General features: G+C 43.2%; 1 long non-coding RNA gene across 3 annotated transcripts in view; it reads left to right on the top strand.

Moving 5' to 3' along the window:
- Nucleotides 1-24896, top strand: part of LOC132251475 (uncharacterized) — an 82644-nt gene that overhangs the window by 34589 nt on the left and 23159 nt on the right. The window lies entirely within an intron of this gene.

Raw genomic sequence — 24896 nt, 5'->3', positions numbered from 1 at the left:
CAGGTTGCTTACAGGACAAGACTAACATGGTTACATTTCACTATTATTACACTCTATGTTAACATCAGCTACATTAGTTCAGTTCCTGCTACATTTGGAGGGGGATAGACATTCCCTTTTCATTCCAGAAATGCCAGCACATGCTTGCAGTAGAAGCCAGAGGGCACTAGGGCAGCCCTCCCTTCCCTTCTATGAAGCTGAGTTGAGGGTGGGTATGGCCAGGACCCAGCAAATGCTCTGATTAGGGAGGGGTGTAAACCCCTCACCCTGCCTGCACTGTCCCAGGCTTTTCTCCACTGGCTGCTCAAGGGGTGGGAGTGTTGCCAGACCCTGCACCTGTTGATACTGAGATTGTCAATCTCCCTGTCCCTGCTTCTTCAGACTGTCTGCAAGCCAGGTCATTTCTAACACCTTTCTCTATCCCCTCTATCCCCTCTTGAAGATTGACAGGTTGCACCCAGCAGGTTGCTTGTTAGAACAAAGTTTATCAGCTTATTAAACCCTACAAAAGAAAACAACTCTCATTAATTTCAAGTTTTTCCTATCTGCAGGGTGCGTTTGCAAACCACTAGCTGTCTGCCTTTATTCCAGTGAAATTGGAGACCCACACAGACACCTCTCAGCACTAACTAGCATGGGGGAGGGACATGGCCAGATGCCAAGTCCCTGCACTAGGGTCCCTGCCATGGGAGAGGGGCGGGAGCGGGGATCCCTGCTTGAGCAGTCAGTGGAGGGTGGAGTGGGGGGGGGGGGAAGGTGGGAGGGAGGGCAGGGGGAAGCCTGGCAGCTGCTGCAGTCCCTCAGCAAGCCAGAGGGGGCTGAATTTGATGATCTCACGAGGTCCCTTCCAGCCCCTAATGTCTATGAAATCTAATGTCTATGAAATCAGAGCAGTGATTGTGCTCTGGCTAGGAAGGAAAGGGGCAGGGCCAACCCTGCTCTGCTCCAGCAGACAACCCAGCCCAGCCCAGCCCAGGGCTGCAAATCAACTGGGATGCTGGGGGACTCTGATTTAACTTAAGCCAGGAAGGTGTCTGGGACAGATATTGCATGAACCAGTTTCACCCAAATCAGTGAACTGTGATACTACATTCAGCCAGGTTTACTTCAAACCAGTTTCAGCCATTTTCAAACTGGTTTATGTGCACTGAACATCTGTTCTGTTACAGGTTTCTGATCACTTAAAATGGTTTATGTTTAATGTCTATCCCTAGCCAGAGAGACTTAGTAGAAGGTTGAACCCAGCTCCCTAAACCCAATCATGCTGGCTATTAAGTGAGAGAGTTCTAGGTAGAATTTGTTTTTGTGTCATGGCAAAATAGCTCCACAGTGGAACTTCCTGTTCCTTCTTTACTTGATGTGTGCCTCCTGGATGCTTTTTTTAGTTCTCTTACTAGTTGACTGGAGTATTACCTTGATAGCAGAGTTTAAGAAGGGTTAGACAATTCCTTTTCATTTGCCTTGTTTACAACAGTACCATCTGTTCACCAGAACTGCCAACTGAAAAGGGACAGTCAGGGGTGGATCCAGGGATGTGTAGTGGTGTGGATGGCACGCCGTTTTAGTCCACCACACCTGTGGGAGAAGCAGTCAGCAACTTTTTTTTCTTTTTTTTTTAAGTCCTCAAAGCAAAAGGTGACAGGTTGGTCCCTCCTACCTTCCTAGTCCCCCACGGTGTTTCCTGCCAGCCCAGGAGCAGGCGCAGGGGAAGGGAACCTACCAGCTGCCTTTGCTGCTGATGCTTTCTCTAGCTGGGCCTGGTTCCATGTGCCGTCTAGTTGGAGCAGGGCAAAGGTGGCTCTGGAACCCCTCCCTTCAACCCCAACACAACTGGGGACTGCAGCAGCAGTGGTAGGCAGGAGAGGGCAGGAATGGGAAGAGGTGGGAGGGAATGTGCAGCTGAGCATGGAGGTATAGCCCAGGTAACTTGGGTATATACTCATACATGTTAGGGTCGGAAGGGACCTCAATAGATCATCGAGTCCGACTTCCTGCATAGGCAGGAAAGAGTGCTGGGTCTAGATGACCCCAGCTAGATGCATATCCAACCTCCTCTTGAAGACCCCCAGGGTAGGGGAGAGCACCTCCCTTGGGACCCCGTTTCAGACCTTGGCCACTCTAACTGTGAAGAAGTTCTTCTTAATGTCCAGTCTAAATCTGCTCTCTGCTAGCTTGTGGCCATTATTTCTTGTAACCCCCGGGGGTGCCTTGGTGAATAAAACCTCACCAATTCCCTTCTGTGCCCCCGTGATGAACTTATAGGCAGTCACAAGGTCGCCTCTCAACCTTCTCTTGCGGAGGCTGAAGAGGTCCAGGTGCCCCAGTCTCTCCTCATAGGGCTTGGTCTGCAAGCCCTTAACCATACGAGTGGCCCTTCTCTGGACCCTCTCCAGGTTATCCGCATCCCTCTTGAAGTGTGGCGCCCAGAATTGCATGCAGTACTCCAACTGCGGTCTGACCAGCGCCCGATAGAGGGGAAGTATAACCTCCTTGGATCTATTCATCATGCATCTGCTGATGCATGATAAAGTGCCATTGGCTTTTCTGATGGCTTCGTCACACTGCCGACTCATGTTCATCTTGGAGTCCACTAGGACTCCAAGATCCCTTTCCACTTCCGTGCCACCCAGTGGGTCATTTCCTAGGCAGTGGGTGTGCTGGACATTTTTCCTCCTTAGGTGCAGCACTTTGCATTTCTCCTTGTTGAACTACATTCTGTTGTTTTCTGCCCACTTATCTAACCTGTCCAGGTCTGCTTGCAGCTGTTCCCTGCCCTCTGGCGTGTCCACTTCTCCCCATAGCTTTGTGTCATCCGCAAACTTGGACAGAGTACATTTCACTCCCTCGTCCAAGTCGCTGATGAAGACATTAAAGAGTATCGGTCCAAGGACCGAGCCCTGCGGGACCCCACTGCCCACACACTTCCAGGTCAAAATCGACCCATCCACCCCGACTCTCTGGGTGCGACCCTCTAGCCAATTCGCCACCCACCAGACTGTGTAGTCATCCAAGTCACAGCCTCTTAACTTGTTTACCAGTATGGGGTGGGATACCGTATCGAAGGCCTTCCTGAAGTCTAAGTATACGACATCCAACCCTCCTCCTGTGTCCAGGCATTTCGTAACCTGGTCATAAAAAGAGACTAGATTGGTCAGGCATGATCTGCCTGCTACGAACCCGTGCTGGTTTCCCCTCAGAATAATTTGTCCTGCCAGGCTCTCGCATATGTGAGCCTTGATAATTTTTTCAAAGACTTTGCCAAGGATGGAGGTGAGACTGACTGGCCTATAGTTGCCCGGGTCCTCCTTCCTCCCCTTCTTGAAAATGAGGACCACATTGGTCCTTTTCCAGTCCTCTGGGACTTGGCCTGTGCGCCACGAGCGTTCAAATATTCCCACCAGTGGCTATGCAATGATGTCGGCCAGTGCCTTCAGTACCCTCAGATAGAGCTCATCCGGGCCTGCCGACTTAAAGGCATCCAGTTCTTCCAAGAGACTCTGTACCATCTCAGGGTCTACGCATGGTAGTCTGGCCCCTTGCTGCTGCCTCTCTACAATCCCAGTGAGAGACTCGTCGTGCCCCTCTCTTAGGAACACTGAGGCAAAGAACTTGTTGAGTAGTTCAGTCTTGTCCCCCCTGACTGTCACCAATTGCTTCTGCCCATTTAGCAGAGGTCCTATTCCTCCCTGGACCTTCCTTTTACTTCCTATATATCTAAAGAACAATTTCTTGTTGTCTTTTACTTGGGATGCTTTCCGCAGCTCCATGGTAGCTTTGGCCCGTCTAACTGCCTCCCTGCAAGCGCGAGCAGAGGAGGTATATTCGTCTTTGGTGATCTCTCCCTGTTTCCACTTTTTATGTGCCCCCCTTTTGGCCCTTAGGCTGCCCTGGATTTCTCTGGTCAGCCAAGGAAGCCTCCTGGCCCCTTTCCCTCTTTTTCCTTGCATTGGGATTGTCTCCCTTTGTGCCCGAAGGATCATTTCCTTAAGGCACAGCCACCCTTCCTGGGCTCCCATCTCTTCAAAACTCCTACTCTGTAGTGCGTCCTTGACTGATCGCCTGAGTTCATTGAAATCAGCTTTCCTAAAGTCTAGCACTTTCACCCTACTAGTTACCTTACCCACTCGACATCTTATGGTGAATTCTATTATTAGGTGATCACTGTCCCCCAGATGGCTACCGATCTGTAGGTCCCCTACCATGTCATCCCCCATTGCCAATACCAGATCCAGTAAGGCATTCCCTCTAGAAATTTGCGTGAACAGTGGGACTTTGCCGTCTGCGTCTCCCAGCAGATGTCTGGGTAGTTTAGGTCCCCCATGACTACTGCTTCTTTAGCTTTTATTGTCTCCAAGAGCTGCCTCAGGATCCTCAAATCTAGTTCTTCCCCTTGGTGTGGGGGTCTGTAGCAGACCCCTACCACCAAATCCCTTTCTCCTTGCCCCCCATGTAACCTAACCCACAATCCTTCTACTTCCTCATCCTTCGATTCCATCTTGATGAGGGTCGATGTATATTGTTCATTGACATAGAGCGCAACCCCTTCCCCTTTCTTTTCCACCCTGTCCCTTCTGTACAGCCTATAACCCTCAATATGTACCGCCCAGTCGTGGGACAAATCCCACCAGGTTTCTGTTAGCCCTACTAAGTCATAGGTGTTTTCTGCAAGCAGGAGCGCTAGTTCATCCTGCTTGTTCCCCATGCTCCTAGTATTAGTATATAGGCAGTTGAGCCCTGTGACTGGTGCCTTTGCAGCCCCCCCGCTCCAAATCCCAAGGGGCCCCTTATTTCTTACCTTCTTGTTGCTTACCTGTGCTGTACTGCTGGCCGCCCCATGGCTTGCAGGTTCCCAATGTTCTCCTTCTTCAGGCTGGGCTGTCCTTGTGGGTGCCACATGGTTTGGTGGTCCACAGCTTCCCCCGCCCTCATCTTCCCCTCCCCCCAATGAGCCTAGTTTAAAGCCTGCAGGAGGAGATCCACCAACCTAGAAGAAAACACACACTTACCTTTGGGGGACAGGTGAAGCCCATCCCAACTGAGCATGTCCCTCGTCGTAATGTGCGGGTCGTTGTCCAGGAAGCCGAAGCCTGCCTCGAGACACCACTGCCAAAGCCGCCAGTTGGCACCCACAAGGACAGCCCAGCCTGAAGGAGGAGAACATTGGGAACCTGCAAGCCATGGGGGGGCCAGCAGTACAGCACAGGTAAGCAACAAGAAGGTAAGAAATAAGGGGCCCCTTCTCCAATTGAAGGGGATTGTTAGCTGGCAGGTGTGCTGTGGGGTGGGAGCTGCAGACTGCTCAGTTTCCCCCCATCCCTATAGAACCAGGCCAGGACAGTCAGGGAACTTAACTATATACAAATGTATTTACATTAACTTCTCACAAGGGAAAGGAACATGGATATAAACATACGTACAATGTATATATATATTTATGAGATATCTAAACCAGTAACATAAACAATACCCTCTGGGTAAATGACATAAAACCTTATACCAGTGCTCCAGGTAGAGGTAAGTCACAGGTAAGTATCTGATTGAAAGAGATAAACCCCAAAGATAAACTCAATCCTGAGGGGAAACCCCAATGCCCTTGGGCTTTTCCCAAGCCCTACAAAGAAGCTGGTAACTTTAGGGGGGCCCTCTCAGTGGGACCTCCCCTTTCAGGAGCCCTTAACTAACCAGGGGGGGGACTCCCCTCCCCTGTGGGAATCCTCTTTTTCCTGCAACTCACGGCTCCCAGGCCTGGAGGGTGGTCCTTATCCTCTGCGCCAGGCTGCTCTCTCACCTGCAGTGGGCTTCGGGGGGTGGGGGGGCAGGGGAAGGGCTTGCTGTCCCCTGGAACAGGGCTCCATTATATAGGGCTTCTGGGGCCTCTGGCTTGGCCCTGTCTTCTGGCTCAGTAGCCCGATCACCATTTGGCTCTCTGGACTCAACCTTTTGCTAGGGGTCAGAAGCCTGGGTTGCCTTGTGCAGCACTAGGCTCAGTCCGCTCCCGGACCCTCTGTGCAGCACCTCCTGCACTTAGCTCCCAGCTTCATTCTGGGGGTTGAGGACCTGAGCCGCCCAAGCGCTCCAAAGGTCCTACTCTGTGCACCATCCTGTGCACCATGTCTCTGGCTGCACACCAGAGGCAGACCTGAGCTGTCTCGCGCAGCTCCCAAGGTCTGGACGCCATGTGCTGTGCTGCACACTGAGAGCCTAGCTGCTGGGGCCATCTGCCGTTCCCCACTAATGGAAGTCTTCAGGGGCACTTCTGGGCTACTGCTTCGCCCTGCTGAGCAGCTCTCCTCAGCTCTTCTCAGCCCTACTCTTTCTCTTCTCTGTCCCAGATGTGTTTGCCTCATGATGGACATGCAGCTCCTTTTATATGCTCCAGGGCTCTGCCCCTGAAGTCTTCCAGACCTGAGTGTTGCAGTTTTCAATCAAGTACATGGGGGGGGGGGGGGGGAGGGGGAAGACGACTCTTCTCCTCCTCCCCTCAGGAAAGGGGCGTGACTGAACTCCTCTTGCTGCCTCCTGATTGGGGGATGAGCTCCGCCAATTAAAACAGCAAGATTTCAAGCCTGGGACTCAACCCAAGCTCTAAAAGGCAAGCCTGTTACAGAGAGAAAGGGAGGGAAGATTCTTACCTGCTTGAGGGACTTAAAAGCAGTCCCACACTGCCACTCCCATGGTGTGATCTGCCTCCTTGGGGGCGGGGGGGTGACACTGGGACCCCAGGTGCAACCATCCTGACAGTGTAGGTTGCTGCTCCCACCCCTTTCCAAAATCCTAGATAGAGTGGATTCATTTATATAAATAAAGGCAAATAAGCCCTATCCTATCTTGAGTATCTGAAATCCACAGTTCCCTTATCTTTTTTTTTAACATTTCTGCTAAACAAAATAGGGAGGCAGGCTTGAGTTAATTAAAAAAATGTATAAAAGGAATATCCAGATTTACCAAAAAAAAAAGTCACACCATTAAATATTGGAGATGTCATTCTGGGTTTATAATGGTGTAACAGATCAGAGGTTGCGTATGGAGCTGGTTGATGTTTTAGGATGCCTAATGTACAGTACATCAATTTATCTGTAGTAAGGGTGTGATTTTATTGTGAAATTCTAATGACAAGAGTTTAGCAAGTGTAGTTAATCTCCCAGAAATTCAGGTGGAAATTTCACCTTGCATAGACTGAAAAAGATGGCAGCAAAGCCAATATGCATTTAGCCTTTTGAGCTTGTGATTTAGGTAGTCTCAGACACCTATGGAATTCAGAGATAAAATTGCTGCCAAAAGATAGAGATAAAAAAATCTAAACATTCCAAACACCTAGAAAAATCATTTAATCTAGTTCTTGACTAACTCTAAAATCCACAGTCAACCTCTGTTGGCATTGCTAGCTCTAGCATAAACAGTGAAACTTCAGGAGCAGCCACTAGGAACCACTTACTGTAACATACCATTAACACCTATTATGTGAGTTGTTGGAAATGGGGAATTTGTACTGATATACGGGATTTCTTATCTTCTTTCCCCACAACCTCCCTCAACAACTTGAGGAAGCATCACTTACTGGTTACTTTTATTGAGGCTGTATCTCATCTCCAGTGAAGTAAAAATTCTATGGTGGTTGATGAGAGTTTAATAATGTTGTATATTATTTATGTGGTGAAGCGCTGTTGCTTACTAATACTGACCTGGGCACTTGTTAGAGATAATTACAGTGTTTTAAAGCCAAGTCTTGGTATTTATAGACTACTCAGCAATGCATCCAAGTAAATTAGATCACAAGACATTTTAAAGAGTCAATTAAAGTACTGTACTCTTTTGTCTTTTCATCACGTGAGAAACTGAAACTGTAAAAGGACCCATTTAAATTTCAGTCACCACTTTGACTGGTAAGAAGAAGCTCTGATAGATACCAGAATTGGTTGTAACCCTGACTTCCTGCACCTTGCATGTATAGTGAAAAAATATGACTTCCCTTGCAAATGTCTCAGTCTTCTTTTAAAATGATATTTTTCGAGCTAACTTTTCAAAGGTGGTCAGCATTCCTACAGTTATTGTAAACCTAAATAAATGTAGACATATGTAACTGTATACCTAAATCCATGTATGTATACATGTTTTGTGATGCATGCCTTGTTTATAATATAGCATGAACACAATCTTATCAGTCAAAATGTTAGTATAGGTATAGAAAAACATTTCACTTACTGAAAACATTTTTTCAGTAGGTTGTTTTGCTCATTTGAAGTCACTGCATTTTGTGATGCTATACAGTCAGCAAAAAGCCAACGATATTAGGCTGTAATAATAAGCTAGTGACCACTCTTTCTTTAGCCGAAAGAGGCAGTATTAACTGTAGGAATAGATAGCATTTTTCTGAGACTGAATTTTTTAGTCCATTCCCCCTACTTGCATTAAAGAAGGCTTTGCTGGTAGAGCATGATTTAATTCCTATTCTTAATTACAGTCTCCCTTTTGATAACCTCTCATTTCACTTTTTTCATGATAAAATTGCAGGATCTTATTGTCTTAACAGTTTGCTCAGGTCTAACACAAGAGGGCAAATCTGAACTAAGTTCATGAGCTAATCCAACAGTTGGAAGTAATTCTCAGTAACAAAAATCACATTTAGAAACTTTTAAAAATAAAAATGAAAGCTTTGCACAAAATGAATATAATGATTCATGCTTAGCTTTCCTCTTCAACTTCTTTCACAGTTCACTTGAACTGCTGCAAAATTACTTTATTAGCTTATTAATGCAGTCAGAAAACACATTACACATTTGAGTCATAAAGAATCATCATATACATTTAGCTCTTTGTAAACTAACTTTCTACCATTTACAATGAAATCTTGCAGTCTCTCTCAAAAAAAAGAAATAAAAGTTCCTGTCACCATTGATCCTCCATGCACCTTGTTCCAATCTATTTCCTGTGCTGCCCCTTGCCAGCCCAATCTATTTCTCTCACCAGTATTCAACTCTGTCACCAGTATTCAACTTCGACCAGGAAGGTAGTATATTGGAGAGAGGGGGCAGGCCAAGGCCTTGGGTTTGAGGTCATGACATGACCTCTCTGACATAAGAGAAATTTAGGCTGGATATTAAGAAAACTTTCTCACTATGCGTAGGTATTGGAACAGGATACCCAGAGAAGTTGTAGAATATGTGTCTTCGGACATTTTTCCTGCATCAAGCAGGGGGTTTGGACTAGATGACCTATGGAGGTACCTTTTAGCCCTACTTTATGATTCTAGTTTAGGAGGCTTCCCAGTATCTGTTGTTAACAGGGAGACACTTCCTGCACTCAGCTGTGGTACCAGTGCTACAGTGGCTTACAGCAGCTAGAAGCAACAGTTGCAGAAAAAGTCTTGAATTGAGCATACCCTATGCAGATGGAACCTTTGGTGAATTTAGCTGCCAAAATGTAATACAGCTCTACTGAATATGTGAAAACCAAATTCCCTAAGAGGAGAGGTATAACTAGCAATTTTGGCATCTGGGCAGAGGTGCTACTGATCACCTTGAGATCAGGGGCGTAAAGCACTGTGGGATGCTTTCCATGCTTATACATGATTGCCTAAAGAAACTTATGCATTGAGCAAATGGAGATCTTTGTTCATAGGAAAAGCAAAAGGCATATTTCTGATACAAAAGCTGTCACCAGTTTGTCAGATTTCAAGTCCCTGCTCCAAGCATGAATAGTACCTCACAAAAATGCCAGATATGTATTCAATGTAGCCTTTACTCCTACTGGTAAGCGCAATGTGTACTGGCCTTATTCACTGTTTGCAAACTCTGTATGGCAAAAATGTGTGCAGTGTTGTTGTAGACAGTACGTCCCACACTTAAACAGAATCAAAGTATTCTTTGAGACATTCAAGAGCTTACCAGTAATACAGTCTGGTTGGCAGAAACTCCATATGCTGTATTCATAGTTAAGGACTAGAAAAGACCTTACAGAACATTGGGTCCAGTCCCACTGCACTTGGGCAGGAAAGACTGCTGGGATCAGATGACCCCAGCAAGATATTTGTGAATGTTACTTGAGCCTGCTAAGAAACGTTACTGGATATGAGAAGACATTTACTCTTCACTTGCAAAAATAATTTTGGGCACATCTGAATTTTTTTCCCTTTCAATTCAGAATTGATTAACAAATGACAATGCCCAGAAACTTTTGGAAAAGTGTAACAGAGGCTATGGTAAGAATGTATTCTTCAATTTTTATTTAATTTACCATGCAAAACTTTATAAGATTTAGTGTTGCAGCTTTATACAGAGAAATATTTGATTCTGCTGCTAATGACATAATATATATTATTGATGCTTTCCTTTATTAATGCTTTCTTTAATTGTTTTGTGCATACTGTACATATCCTAAAGGCAGGAAGTCATACATACTGATGTATATATTGACGTGGTATAATCCGGGTTTGTTGATCACCTACATGTAAGTTACAGACATTTATTATATAAGATTGTTTATTGATATTGTGGATAGATCTAGGATTTCAAAAGGGGTTCAGATAGTGTTACGTATCATTTCATATAACATAGCAGATATTTTTCTCCATGTAAAAATAAACTAGAAGCCTCACTAATATAATAGGGGGCTAGGGCTGTATAATTCAATTTAAGAAGAAAGCAGACAAATATCACTTTATTGGAACGTGCATTAATTTGCTATATCATTCATCCTGTATTAAAAAAAACAGAACAAATTAGGCAAAAATAATTAAAAAGTCATTTCTCTAGGCCTGTAATCATTATAATTAAATGTATAGCTCTTTCAGATTCATAAAATAGAATCAAGTTTATTAATAATCTTGGCTAGGGACAGACATTTAACAAGCCTGAGCCTGAATTGATTCAATCTTTGCAGGTTAGTCTAACCTGACTAGGCTGAACTGGTTTGAAACTGGACAGACATTCTCTCTGGGCTGAGGAAATTCAGGCACATGCCTGCAGTGGCTCAGACTAGAAGCTGGGGGGTGCTAGAGCAGACCTCATTTCGCTTCTACAGGGAGCTGAGCTGAAGCAGGTGTGCCCAGGTCCTGGCAGGCCTCTCATTAGGATGTCTGCCTGCATTATACCAGGCTTTTCCCCATTGGCTGCTCACTGAACATGTGTTCTGTTACAGGTTTAAATCAGTTTCTGATCACTTAAACTGGTTTATGTGTAATGTCTGTCCCTAGCCCTTGACAGTGCATCCAAATACTTCACAGAAAGTTATTGCCACACATGAGCTAAATGTTTTTAGCTACAGTTAAAAACAGTCTTCAGGGCTCTGAAATAGGAACTACATTACCAGGAGGAACTAAGAGACAGAAAAATTGCAGAAGAAAGAATAGATTGATTAGTTTAACATTAATGCCATTAAAAAGGAGAAAGGGTGGCAAATACACGTGTAACAAAGAGTTTAGAAGGACTCATGTAGATCAGGGATGCTGAACCACTGACCCGTCAGCCAAATGAGGCCCATGCAGCAATGGCATCTGACCCACAGGATTTCCCATGGGTTAGGAAATTTTGCCAGCCAGAAAGCAGTGGCCATTAATACTGCCAATCTCCCCAACTGCCAAATTCCCAAATCCTAAGCCCCACAGCAGATCAGAGCCAGGTCATACTCTCTCTCCCTCCCCCCCCACTGAGTTCGGGCCAGGGCATGGTCCCTTCCCCCTGCATAGAGCCAGGTTGCAGCCAGGCTGCCTCCTGACCCCAATCTGCATGGCCAGATGGGACCCTGCTGTGCCAGCCTCGGGTGCCAGGTTGGGACCATCAGCCAGATCCAGCCTGTGGATGGACCAGGCACTGACCATCCAACCTGCTGGGCAAATGACTGAATACTAGTGATGTAGATTATAATGAGCCATGAAGTCTATCAACTCCCTCACTGCTGTCTAAATAGATATGCTACCGGCACTGCCAGATAGTTGGTTTTAAACTTTGAGTGGACCAGGAATCAAATCAGGTACAACTGCATCCTTCCTGGATCCACCCCTGATTGACATAGTAGAAATAGGTTATGCACTTTAAGAAGAGGGAAGAGAGAGCATAGCTCAATGGGATCTGTAGTTTTCTTAGAAATCAGTATAACTAATCTGTGATATTTAAATTTATCCCTGATTTTTCCTAAAAGTCTAGTGTTTGGTTTATATTAAAGGCTACTTTCTCAGTGAAAATGGCTAGAAATATACTTTAAAATGAAAGCTTAAATTGAAGAGCTTAACTGTCACCAGACTTCTAAAGAACTTAAAATGGACAGAGATCAAAAACTTAAGCAAGTTTGTCTCAATTTAGCAGGCACCTATCTTCAAACAAGTTTGATATCTAATGAAGTCAAATTAAGCATTATAATTATACTCATGTTGTGGCTAGAATGCAGACTAGATGTTATACAGGTTTCCAGCTTTCATCATCAGGAGAGGTGGGGGGAAGCCCTTGAGAAATCTCCTTCTTGTCCCGCTCCCAGCACTAAATAAAATAACATCCAAACTACAGTTTCTGCCATCTGGAAGCTATAAAAAGAATTGCTCCTTCCATGAGCCTTTGGAAACAATGGGTGGGATTGTTTTTATTTTTTATGAAAAGGTATGCCTGACTCTATACCTGTTTACTAAGACTGAGACTGAAAGGGTTAACTACTTTGTCGGACAAGGGAGTGGGTAGAGTGTTGGCTATGCAGGTATACATAAACTATCAAGGACTGTTAACATATGACTAGAGTTACCATGTTTCAGGGGTATAGGGACATAGGCAAAACTTTGTCTGCTCTATGCCTGAAGAAGGGTGCTTGTGCCCAAAAGCTTGCAAAAAATTGTTTCCAACTACTCAGTTGGTCTAATAAAAGATATCACATCTACCCAAAGAACCTTGTCTGCCTACATCCTTAGACCAACATGGCTACAACCAAAAACCACCACACCAAATTTCATAACTGAAATGAGATGTCAGGGTTGTTTATAAGGAATCTGCTACCCAGTACAGTGGCAAAGATGAAATTTTAGATGTATTATAGTCCAGAGCAGTAGATAATATTGTCAGTGTGGGTATGCATGGAAGCTTTGTCTTTCTATTCTAACATACGGGCTCTAAACAAACAGATAACTCATATATAAAATCCTGTATTCCAGTTGACTAAGAAAAGCTGCCTTGTTTTGAAAAGGATATGTGGTGTTTCCTGATTTCATAACTCCTAGCAAGGGAAATCTCTAATAGATGGGACTCATGCTCTTTGGACTCAGGTGAAGGAGTCCTGGTGAGAAATAGTGATCCAGTCTCTGGGTAGTGAAACCATAAGAACATAAAAAGTGCCAAAATACAGTACTGGTCAGGCTAATGCAGGGTTCAAATTACACTCTGACTCTTGGGGGAGAGGAAAGGGACCTGTGACAGTGGCAGCCGGAAGGAGCTGCCACTTAAGCTGCTTAGTCTCTTATGTAGGGGCTCAGCCCCCCTGAGCTCCCCTGTAATTTGAACTCTGGATAATGGCCATCTAACTCAGCATCCTGTTTCCCCCTGTAGCTGTGGTAGATAGTTTAGAGAAAGAACTTATGATGAGGGAATATGCTGTGTGATTTATTCCATCATACTCTCCTACCATCGTTGTTTTAGGCATGTCAGACTATACATCCCTGACTGTCCTCTTTAATAGCTATTAATGGACCTATCAACCATAAATTTGTTTAATACTTTTTTTTTTTTAAACCGGCTATATTGTCTGCCTCTGCAACCACCTTTGGCAACAAGTTCTACACCTTAACTACCCACCACTTAAAAAGAACTTTCTCTTGTTTGTTTTAAATTTTTCTCCTGATAATTTCTGTGGGTGTCTCCTCGTTGTTAAATTTTGGACTTTGGTGAATAACAGTTTCCTATTTACTTTGTCTCCACCTGAATCACATGATGCCTCAGACTTCTCTTTTCCAAACCAAAGAATACCAACCTTTTTTAGTCTCTCCTAGTACAGCAACTTGATTGTACCTTTTCTAATTCTACAACATCTTTTTTGAAATAAAATCATAGAAAACTAAGGCTGGAAGGGACCCCAGGAGGTCATCTAGTCCAACCCCCTGCTCAAAGCAGTATCATCCCCAACTAGATCGTCTCATCCAAGGTTTTGTCTAGCCAGGTCTAAAAACCTCCAAGGATGTCCACAACTTTTCCGAGTAACCTGTTTCAGTGCTTTACTATCCTTCTAGTGGGAGAGTTTTTCCTAATATCTGACCTAAAGTTCCCTTGCTGCAACTTGAAACCATTGCTCCTTGTTCTGTCATCTGCCACCACTGAGAACAGTCTAGGCTCCATCCTCTTTGGAACCACCCTTCAGGTAGTTGGAAGCTGCTATTAAGTCCTCACTCAGTTGTCTCTTCTCCAAACTAAATAATCCCAGTTCCCTCAGTCTATCCTCGTAAATCATGGGCCCCAGCCCCCCCCAGCCTTTTTTGTTGCCCTCTGTTGAACTCTCAATTTGTCCACACTTTCTTTACATATTGGGGGCCCCAAACTGGACACAGTACTCAAGGTATGACCTTATCAGTGCTGAACAGAGGGAAAGAATCACTTCCCTTGAGTTCCAGACAACTCTCCTACAAACACAACCCAGTATGCCATTAGCCACCTTCACAACAAGGGCACACTGTTGGCTCATATTCAGTTTACTGTCCACTATAACCCACAGATCCTTCTCTATAGAACTACTGCTTAGCCAGTTGGTTCCCAGTTTGCAGCAGTGCATGGAATTGTTCCATCTTATGTTCAGGACTTTGCACTTGTCTTTATTGAACTTCATAATATTTCTTTTGGTCCAGTCCTCCAATTTGTGTAGGTCTCTCTGAATCCTAACCCTACTCCAGCTTACCTATTACTCCCCACCAGGTTGGCATTATCCACAAACTTGCTGAGGGTGCACTCCATCCCACCTTCCATATGATTAATGAAGATATTGAAAAAAACTGGCCCCACAACAAACCCTTGGGCCATCCCACTTGATACCAGCTGCCAACTAGAAATCAAGCCATTGACTGCTACCCTCTGAGCCTGATGGTCCAGTTAGTTTTCTATCCACCTTAATGTCCATTCATCCAACCTGTACTTTCTTAGATTTCTTGTGAGAATATTGTGGGAGACTGTATAAAAAACCTTACTAAAGTCAAGGTATATCACATCCACTGGTCCTTCCTTATTGTCCCTGGCAATAGCACTACACAGATATGATAACAATGTTTGCAGTTTAGTTGGCAATCCATTTAGACCAGCAAATGTGATTGAGGATATTACAGCTAGGTGCAGTAAATCCACTTTAGTTCAACAAATGTTTAACATAATAAATTTCAGAGGAAAATGTGTGCCACTAGGTGGCACTATATAATAATCAGAAAATATGTGAATGAATAGATTTTAATATGAGAACTTAATATGAAAATCCATAGAAACAGTTGTCTAATGGTATTTTATTGTAGTATCTGGAAATGAATGTTACATTCAAGTAATGCTTTTGTAGCAGGGTGCTAGTAATTCATTTCTGTGCCTTCTAAACTTACTGACAACAAAGTCCTCCATGCTTTTCTTATTGTAATAATTTCCACTCATTACTAAAGTTATCACTGAAATCGGTGATAATTTAATATTTCTGAAAGTGAGAGATAAAGGTGCATGAATATGCCCATGCACCAAGTAAAGATTCCTCCTAAAGCTTCTCTAATGTAGCACAATTTTGATCTAAAACTAGAACTAAATATCATCCAAAACGCCAGAGATGAGTCACTCCAAGCTATGATGGTGTCCAACACTTACTGCCAGCTAGGAATTTTACAAATGGCAAATGGAACTAACCCCTGGATTCAATTATTCTTGAACTTTAGTTTGTCTGAAATCCAGATTCAGATCCAATTTTAGCCGCCTAAGCATATTCTAATGAACACATGCTGCCTTAGGATTTCTTTGAGCAAAGACCATTTAGTTTACTAGTTACTATGATGGCTTCAAGATGTGATATAATATCCATCAGAAGGTACCTATAATGGCCCAATCCTGCAGTCCTTACTCAGGTAAACCTCAAAATGCAAATGCTTCTCTCATGAACACAGGGCCCATAGTTAATAAAGATATGTCTCTCACATATGAGGGCAAATTTAGGCTCAACGTGTTCGGGGAACTTTGAAATAGGTTATTTATTATTTAATGTTAATTAACTCTGACATTAATTAACTAAAAACTTATTAGGGTATTTTGAAATATACATAATTTGTTAGCCATTAAAAACTGACTGTTTTCTATATTTGAAATTTAAGGATTTTATTTAGGTAAACTAGCCCTAATATGAGCAAATTGCACCATTCCTCCCACCATTCTAGAGTTGACTAGCACAGAATTGAATTGGGTTGAAGAGGTTCTACATGGACATGAACTTTGCATCTCAGTTGGCTGGAAATAAGGCAGGGAAAGTAAAATAGACTGGGGCTTTTTTAACCCTTTCTACAGTGCCTGTCTCAGAAAGAGTTGTGGAACTGTTTCTGAAGTGGGGATCTTTGAGGTGCCAGTGTGCTAAGGCACAGGGAGGGGGGGCCCATGCAGGCTGCTTTGCCCCAGGCCGTGGCCCGAAGTCGGCAAAGTGGGACTTGGCGAAACTGGAAGTGAGACTTCTGGTTTCGCTTTTGCTGCGTTGACCGGCATGCCGGTTAATAGAGTTAATAAAGTTAATAAAGTGCTGGATAACACGCTGTATATGGATATATACAGAAATAATATATGGATATAACATGCTGTCTATGGATGTTTATTCTTCTTAGCATTAGCCTAATAAAGCTGCATTCCAACACAAGTATTATAAGCCGTTCATACCTTTAATCCTCTCTGGTTTTACCATGCAGTGGGCAATCTGATTCTGTATTAATAGGGTTGCCAACCCTCCAAGATTGCCCTGGAGTCTCCAGGAATTAGATATAAATCTCCAGGAGACTGCTGAGAGTTACCCAGGAGATAAATGGTAGTGCAGTCATTAAAATAAATGTTAAATGTTGAATCTGATTTATACAGTAGTTCTGTAGGTTTTGAAAATGTAACAGTAATGTGCATTCGCCTTCCTGACGTAAAGTCTATGCACTGTAATCCATAACTGATATATGGAAGCACACGGGCAGGTTCATGTTGTGTGTTGAGGGCACATTGACATTTTGGAAACCTCATGGAATAGATTCAAACAACGTTGGCAACCCTATGTATTAATAGAATAGAAAGTCTACTACTGAATACACCAAATCCATAAATGTTTACCAATTTAAAGTGAGACCTACACAGTTTCCTGCTGCTGAGGCATATTGGGATGTCTTCGGCATAGCTTCAATGGGAATTTTGTATGTGGCCTGAAATTCATGCCTTTGAAAAGAACAGGATCACAAGGCCTAAGCCGAATTCATGTATGTATTATGTGGAAAGCTGAAGTGGCGCAAAATTCTTATTGTGGCCCTCTGCTGAGGGAAAGATTCCCTTGTGGAGTGCTTATAGAACTAGGCCCAATAAGCAAAGCAAGATTTTTTTAAAAATTAATTATATTATAATGCTTCCTATTGCTCTTTTCATGCCATGGCCTATGTCTGAGTGAAAGAGAAAGCATGACTGCATTAACAAATCCATTTCTGCTACTAGACATAAACTGTTCTGAGGCACAGTTTTATTTATTGTGGCTTTTTTTTCCATACCAAATGTGATGTAATGTTCCCTATAAAGATCTGACATAATTAAGGCTATGAGAGGATTCATTGAACTTTCCAAAGATGATCAGAGCTCTTTCAGGGTTTTAGCTTTCTATGCCATGCCTTTCCTTGTTTATATTGGCTTCAGCTGATGCAATCATGATCACCGTGTTAGTTTATGTCAAGTAACTAAAGCTCAAGATCTAGATACAAAGTTCAGTACATATTGGGTGAGAAATATATTATTAGATTAAATGCATTTATTCCAGAGATTTATCTTCTCTGGAATAGTAGTCTTAGATCATATTTCATAGATTTCATAGACATTAGGGCTGGAAGGGACCTCGGAAGATCATCGAGTCCAGCCTCCTGCCCAAAGGGCAGGAAGTCAGCCGGGTTCATAGGATCCCAGCAAGATGAGCATCCAGTTTGCTCTTGAAGGTGTTCAATGTGGGCACTTGAACCACCTCCGGTGGCAGGCTGTTCCAGACCTTGGGGGCTCGAACAGTAAAGAAATTCTTCCTTATGTCCAGCCTGAAACGGTCTTGTAGTAGTTTATGACCATTCGACCTAGTCGTCATCCCTTGGGCGCTCTGGTGAACAAACGTTCCCCCAGATACTGGTGGTCACCCCTGATAAACTTATAGGTGGCCATCAGATCACCCCTGAGCCTGCACTTTTCCAGGCTAAAGAGCCCCAGTGCTCTCAGCCTGTCATCGTAGGGTCTGCTTCCCTGACCTCTGATCATGCGCGTGGCTCTTTTCTGGACTCTCTCAAGCTTCTCCACATCCTTTTTGAATTGTGGAGCCCAAAACTGGACGCAGTACTCCAGCTGCGGCCTCACTAAGGCCAAGTACAAGGGGAGAATGACGTCCCGGGATTTGCTTGAGAAGCATCTATGGATGCAAGCCAGCGTTTTGGTCGCTTTACTAGCAGCAGCATCGCACTGCAGGCTCATGTTCATCTTGTGGTCAGTGATGACCCCCAAGTCTCTTTCTTGCATAGTGTTGGCCAACATAGCACTGCCGAGCCTATAAGGATGCTGCGGGTTTTTCTTCCCAAGGTGGAGAACCTTGCATTTATCAGCGTTGAACACCATCAGATTCTCCTCCGCCCACTTGCTAAGCCTGTCCAGGTCAGCCTGGATCACCCCTGTCTTCTGGTGTGGGTGCTTTTCCCCAAAGTTTGATGTCATCAGCGAACTTGGCCAGTCCACTTCTGACTCCAGTGTCCACATCATTAATGAAGATGTTGAACAGTATGGGTCCAAGGACAGAGCCTTGGGGGACCCCACTGGTCACAGGACACCACAATGAGTGACTTCCAACAATTACTACCCTCTGGGTCCGACCCCGGAGCCAGTTTTCCAGCCAGTGGATCGTGGAGGACCCAAGGCAACAATTGGCCAGTTTCTCTAAGAGGTGATTATGGGAAACCAGGTCAAAGGCTTTTTTGAAGTCAAGATATATGACATCAATCTCTTCTCCCTTGTCCAGGTGATAGGTCACCTGGTCGTAGAAGGAAATGAGATTGGTCAAGCAAGACCTACCCGCAACAAACCCGTGCTGGCTCTCTCTTAAGATGTTGGCGTTGGCCAGTCCATTAAGGATGGCCTCTTTAATAAACTTTTCAAAGATCTTCCCCGGGATAGAAATCAGGCTAATGGGCCTATAGTTAGCCGGATCCACTTTCCTCCCTTTCTTGAAGATAGGCACCACATTGGCCTTCTTCCAGTCTTTGGGCACTACACCAGAGCGCCAAGAGTTTTTAAAGATCCGCGCTAGAGGCTGTGCTATGATGCTCACCAGCTCCTTGAGTACCCTGGGGTGAAGATTGTCAGGGCCAGCTGACTTGAAGGTATCCAGCTTCTCAAGATGTTCCTTCATGAAGTCAGCATCAATGGAGGGCAGGGGATCACCCTCACCCGGACTTCCCTGTCCCGTAGCGGGCATGGGCGTCCCATGGGACTGATGAAAGACACACGCAAAGTACCTATTTAATAGGTTGCCTTTTTCCTGGGTGTCAGTTGTCAGTTGCCCCATCTGGTTCAGCAGGGGTCCAAAGTTGCCCCTGCTTTTCCTCCGGCTCCCCACATATCTGAAAAAGGACTTTTTATTGTCCTTGATGCTCAAAGCTAGTTGGAGTTCAGTTGCAGCCTATTATCCAGTCTGTCACATAAATTACAATAATTGAATGTCTCCTTTGTTTTATATCCTACTATTACTTCTATGGCAATTTAAACAGTGATATTTTACTATTGTCACATATATTGCCAATCTTTAATATTCCCATAGACACTTGAAGTAGCATTTCCAAATTCAGTAAATGAATAATTCTATTCAATAAGACAATTAATTCTCTCATGGTTCTGAAAATAGTTTTCAAATATATACATTCAGAGAGCTGTAGAGCTTTTTAAAGAGAGGTATAGAGGAGATCCTAGCTTAACAACCACCTAGGGCTTCTGCAATTGCAGGCCCTCTGACACAAGATGCCTTCCACAGCAACTTGCAGGGTCTCTGGAGAGAATTGCTTTGCACCACTGTTGGTTAGCTTATACCAGTAATACTGAAAAATCAACAGGTGTCACTATTCTAAGTCATGATGCCAAGCTAAATGCAGGGAAGAAAGAGGAATGCAAAAGCAGAAAATATCATGACCAAAGTATAAAATTGGAAAAGTTCCTAACCAAGAAATTTGGATGCATGCTTAAATGAAAAATTCTAATTTATGAACAAGAAAATCTTGCTTTAAACACAAAGAAATTATATAAATTTGATGTCATTTGCTACAATTAATTTCTTCAGATGCTGGGTGATACATTCATAATGAATAATGTTTATTCTAAACTTGTAATCAAAATTGCATTTACGAATGTAATTGTTTGGGCACAGACACTTGATGGGTTTAACACATAAATGAGTGTATGGATATTTAGTGCAGAATGGATATACTTGAGAAGGTATATAGGTATAATTTACTGACATCTTTATACTTCCTTTAGTATGCAGTTTTAGTTCAAGGTCATCATGGTTTGTTTGTTTTTTCTTTCTTTCTTTCTTTTCTTTCTCTTTTTTTTTTTTTCATTTAAGAAGTCATTACTTGCCTGAAGTCTAGTTTAATACTAGCTCAATTTGGCACTTGGCTGTCTAATCTGAGCTGCCCTTTCTTCATTTATGCTGCTAATGCAAAAAGGGATTGCTGTTTTTCTTCTTGGGACCAGTAACAGGGTGACATAAAGAAAGATTATGTTGAAGATTTGAAGCAATGGTCCAGAATATATCGGTCTGTGGAGACAGGATGTGGTAGTGTAAATTGTAATAACTCTAATTTCAGTGGAAGTATGAAATTATGTCATCTGAGGATTTGCTTCTCTGAGGTTTTACTAAATTTACATCACTGTTTTTCTCTGTGACCTAACAAGGTATAATCAGAATTTGTGGATTTGGAGCAGTCCCAGAAAATTTACTTATGTACATCTTACTTGCATGAAGGTTTCAGTTTAACCTCAATTTGTAGGTTATTTTTGGGACATGGAACAAACTTTCTTTTTTGAATTCTTCAATTTTTCAATTCTTAATTTCATTATATTGGGGAGATAGTAAAATAGGGCTTTTGTAGGATCTGTCTGATACCCATTTTCTAGAGATCTTTCCTTTCATCTTTTTTGCATGCTGTACTATTTCAGCACAAATCAAGCGGCATACAGAATGGCAATATTTGGGGTTTTTTTTCTTTCAGATTGCCTATTTTTAAACACAGAGTAGGTTGTTATACTTGTGCTCATTCCCTTCTAGTGCAGTGGTAATTGAGCAGATAAAACTCTGATCTTTGAGGAACTGTTGGAGAATTCATTCAGAAGTTTCATGTTCGCAAAGAGATTATTGAAGTATCTATTCATTCTACTCCACATTCCAATAGATATGAACTAATTGAAAATACAAGACGCTATATCTAGGGTACCAGAAATACCATATTTGTTCACATTCCACATCCACCCTTTTCCCAAAACATCCCCCCAAAACTGGAGTGTATGTCTTAAGCAGGACATCTGATTTTCTTTGCCATAAAAGAAATGTAAAGATGCAGTGTTGCAAAATGACTGCCAGCTTCTCCCTTAACAAGCAAGCAGGAAGGGGTGGGGAGGATTCAGACAGGGTTCAGTGGTGCTGTTGCATCCCCCTTTCAGGGCATACTGTGGGAGGGGCAGCTGAAGCAATATAAATTTCTACCCTCTCACCATGCCTTCCCTTCTCCATGCTGAGAAGGGCCACTCCTCTTTCCCCCTGCCTGCTACTTTTCCTTACTGACCTGGGGGTGGGAGGGCTCCAGAGCAGCTCCTGCCCTATGCAAGGTGGGCTGAGTGGGGTTCTAGGCTTCACTAGGGACAGAGACGGTGACAATTTTCCCCTCCTTGCTGCCCCTCTGCAGCTGTTTCCCCATGAGTTCAGGAGCAGGTGCAGAGACAGGGAACCAACCATCACTACTTCTGTCTCCAGCCAAACCTGACTTTCTGCACAGCTGCTCCTGGAACACTGGAGGCAGGTTTTCCCTTCCTCTTTGCCCTCTTTACTTGAAGCAAAGGGAATGGGGAGAGGAGGGGAGGGGAGTGCTGATGAGCATGGATAGGAAGGGTGTGGATGCTGAAGCAGGGAAGGGAGAAAGAGGAAAATCCTTATCTAATTTGGGGACTTAAAAAAAGTCCCTAGCTACCTGGTCTGTTCACCCTGCTGGTGGGGGAAAGAGGTTGGGAACAGGGGAGTGCAGTCACATCCACAGTGCCAGATGCTGCTCCAACACTGCCCTTTTTAAAATCCTGGATCTGCCTATGTGAGGGGTAGGAGTCCAGTCTTAACCCTTTTATAGCTTGTTAGCTAAGAGAGAAGCTGGCATTTTGCAACACAGCCTGTCCATGAAAAGGCTAGCTGTATGCCATGACTCAGAAAAAATATTTTTTTCCATATTCTGCTTTCCAAAAAAGCAAAGTATGTGTCTTATTTGCAAGAGAGTGTGGTACATGAGGAAATATGGTACATATAAACATGAATTTGTGCAATTTATATGTACCTCTTCTTATATCTTCAGAATATTTAAAGTGTATTTAACTTTTATTAGTTTGGATTGAATTTTATTCTTTGTGGAATATCTAAAAGCTATAGATTTTTAGCATTTTCAGAAGGGCTATTTTTTCCATGAACATCTGAATAATTTTTGTACTGTCTATTGCATAACTTGGGTGGACAGCCTGATACTACTGGGAAAGCCAGTTCCTGGGGCATTTCTTTAACCTGTATGAACTTACATTAGATTCTGTACTTTTCCTTTAACAAAGGAACTTGAGAATGAAGCTAGAAACATTTCTAAGAAAAGTAGGGTTAGGGATGGGAAAAGGAACCAGAATCCTAGAAGGAACTTTGTTCCAGTGGTTGTTACCCACCGGTAACCTGAATTGATCATTTAAATTTTAAAAAATCCCATTCAAATATTTTGAAGTAGGTCTTTGCTTAGTACTCAATTCATCTATAGTTCAAGATATTATTGTTCTTATTATTCCATGGCAAGAGAAGCCCTCCTCAAAAAGATTATACATCTGGAAATCCCAGACACTAGAGGTTGAGTTTCTTGCTCTTTTATTACCAGGCCATGGCTTTTGTGCGATTCTTTTTTTCCTCGCTGGCAGGAAAGGAATAAGTCCCTACATTAGGTTATTACTATTACTAATAAGCATTTCTATACCATTAGTATCTGGAGATCTCCGTTACATTTGGGATCTTTAAATGTGTACATGGCAGTTTGGCTGCTTTATTGAAATTCTGTGTTTTATTGGCAAGACCAGATGGTTCCTTTTACTGCAGAGCTGTCTTCAGTCACCGCTGTCTTCTGGGCCAGCCAGGGGTACCAAATAAGAAAAATATGAAACCCGCCCCCTTTCTTCTGTTCTCTTGAATAGATCAATGGCTCACCTTAGAATGATTCTTTTCTATTAAGGATCTTATGCCATACTCATCACTGTACTAACTGATTTGTATTTCTCATAATGCATTAAATAATGAGATTTAACATCCATCATGCACGTTTTTTTTCGCTCATCCTCTCCCCAGGGAGACACTGCATGCACGTGAAGTGTTCTGTTATGATAGGACTTTATTCTTGTTTCATTAGTTATGTCTGTTTTTATGTACTTGTTGCTGTGTGTGTCCATATGGTAAAGAAAGTCAAAGAAATGCATCTGGCACTTGGAGTAGGTGGTGGTGAGGTTTGTTGTTCCCCAGTTCCTAGGGGCTACATCTTCCTGAGGGAAAGCCTTCTATCATCTTGGATGGACCCCTGAGAAGCTGTCTCACGCAGAGGAAAATCTTAACCTTAATCCTAACCCAGAACCATAGGGGCCTCAAAAATTAATGGGAGTCAAGCCCCCACAGTATTTTTTTTAGGATCTGGGCCTTGCAACTTCCACTTACTGATTAGAGGCCAGATCCAGTAAAGTACTTAGAAGCTTAGATGAGAGAATACACAGGACTTGTGCAGACTTCAAGTGCTTAAATTTAAAACTGAGATACCAACCTAAGACACTGTTGTGCCAATAAAAGATACCCCCTAAGAAATCTTTTCCATTTGCATAATTTCTGGACTATTGCAACTACAATGTCAGTCTTACACTAGTGTAAGTTTAAAACGGTAATCCATAGAACTCATACATAGCAGTTACCTAACCATGAAGACAACTAGACTTGATATGACTTCCCTTTTTAACCTGAAAATTCCCTGGGCACTCAGTGTTTTTCTTCTAGGAATGTGTATGCACCTAAATCCTGCAAATCCCCCTTATATCCAGAAATTAGACAGAGCTGCCAATGGCTAAGAACCCAAATCTGTCGTCAAGTGCCTGACACTGTTTTAAAAGAAAAGAGTGGACCTGGTTCAGTTATTTGAATATATAATATTATTAGTCACCTGTCCTGATGAGAAAATTTAGGGGTCTCAATGCCGATTGGAAAAAGGCACCTCTCTGCAGTCCTGAGCCAAGGTGCCCGAGTTCTACCGAGGGGTAAAAATTCTGTACTTATTTCCTAGCTTGAGGTAATTCCCTGCACAGAGCGTTTTTGGTTTGAGGTTTTTTTTGTTCTTTTTTTTTTTTTTTTTAAATGCCAGCATTTAACTCTCCCTATGTACAGTACAAGAGTCAACACAACTAACTCTGGGTTCT

Source organism: Alligator mississippiensis, chromosome 1 (assembly GCF_030867095.1).
Source record: "Alligator mississippiensis isolate rAllMis1 chromosome 1, rAllMis1, whole genome shotgun sequence".
NCBI lineage: Eukaryota > Metazoa > Chordata > Crocodylia > Alligatoridae > Alligator > Alligator mississippiensis.
The sequence above is the reverse complement of the archived record's forward strand: the minus strand, read 5'-3'. Positions and strand labels throughout refer to the sequence as shown.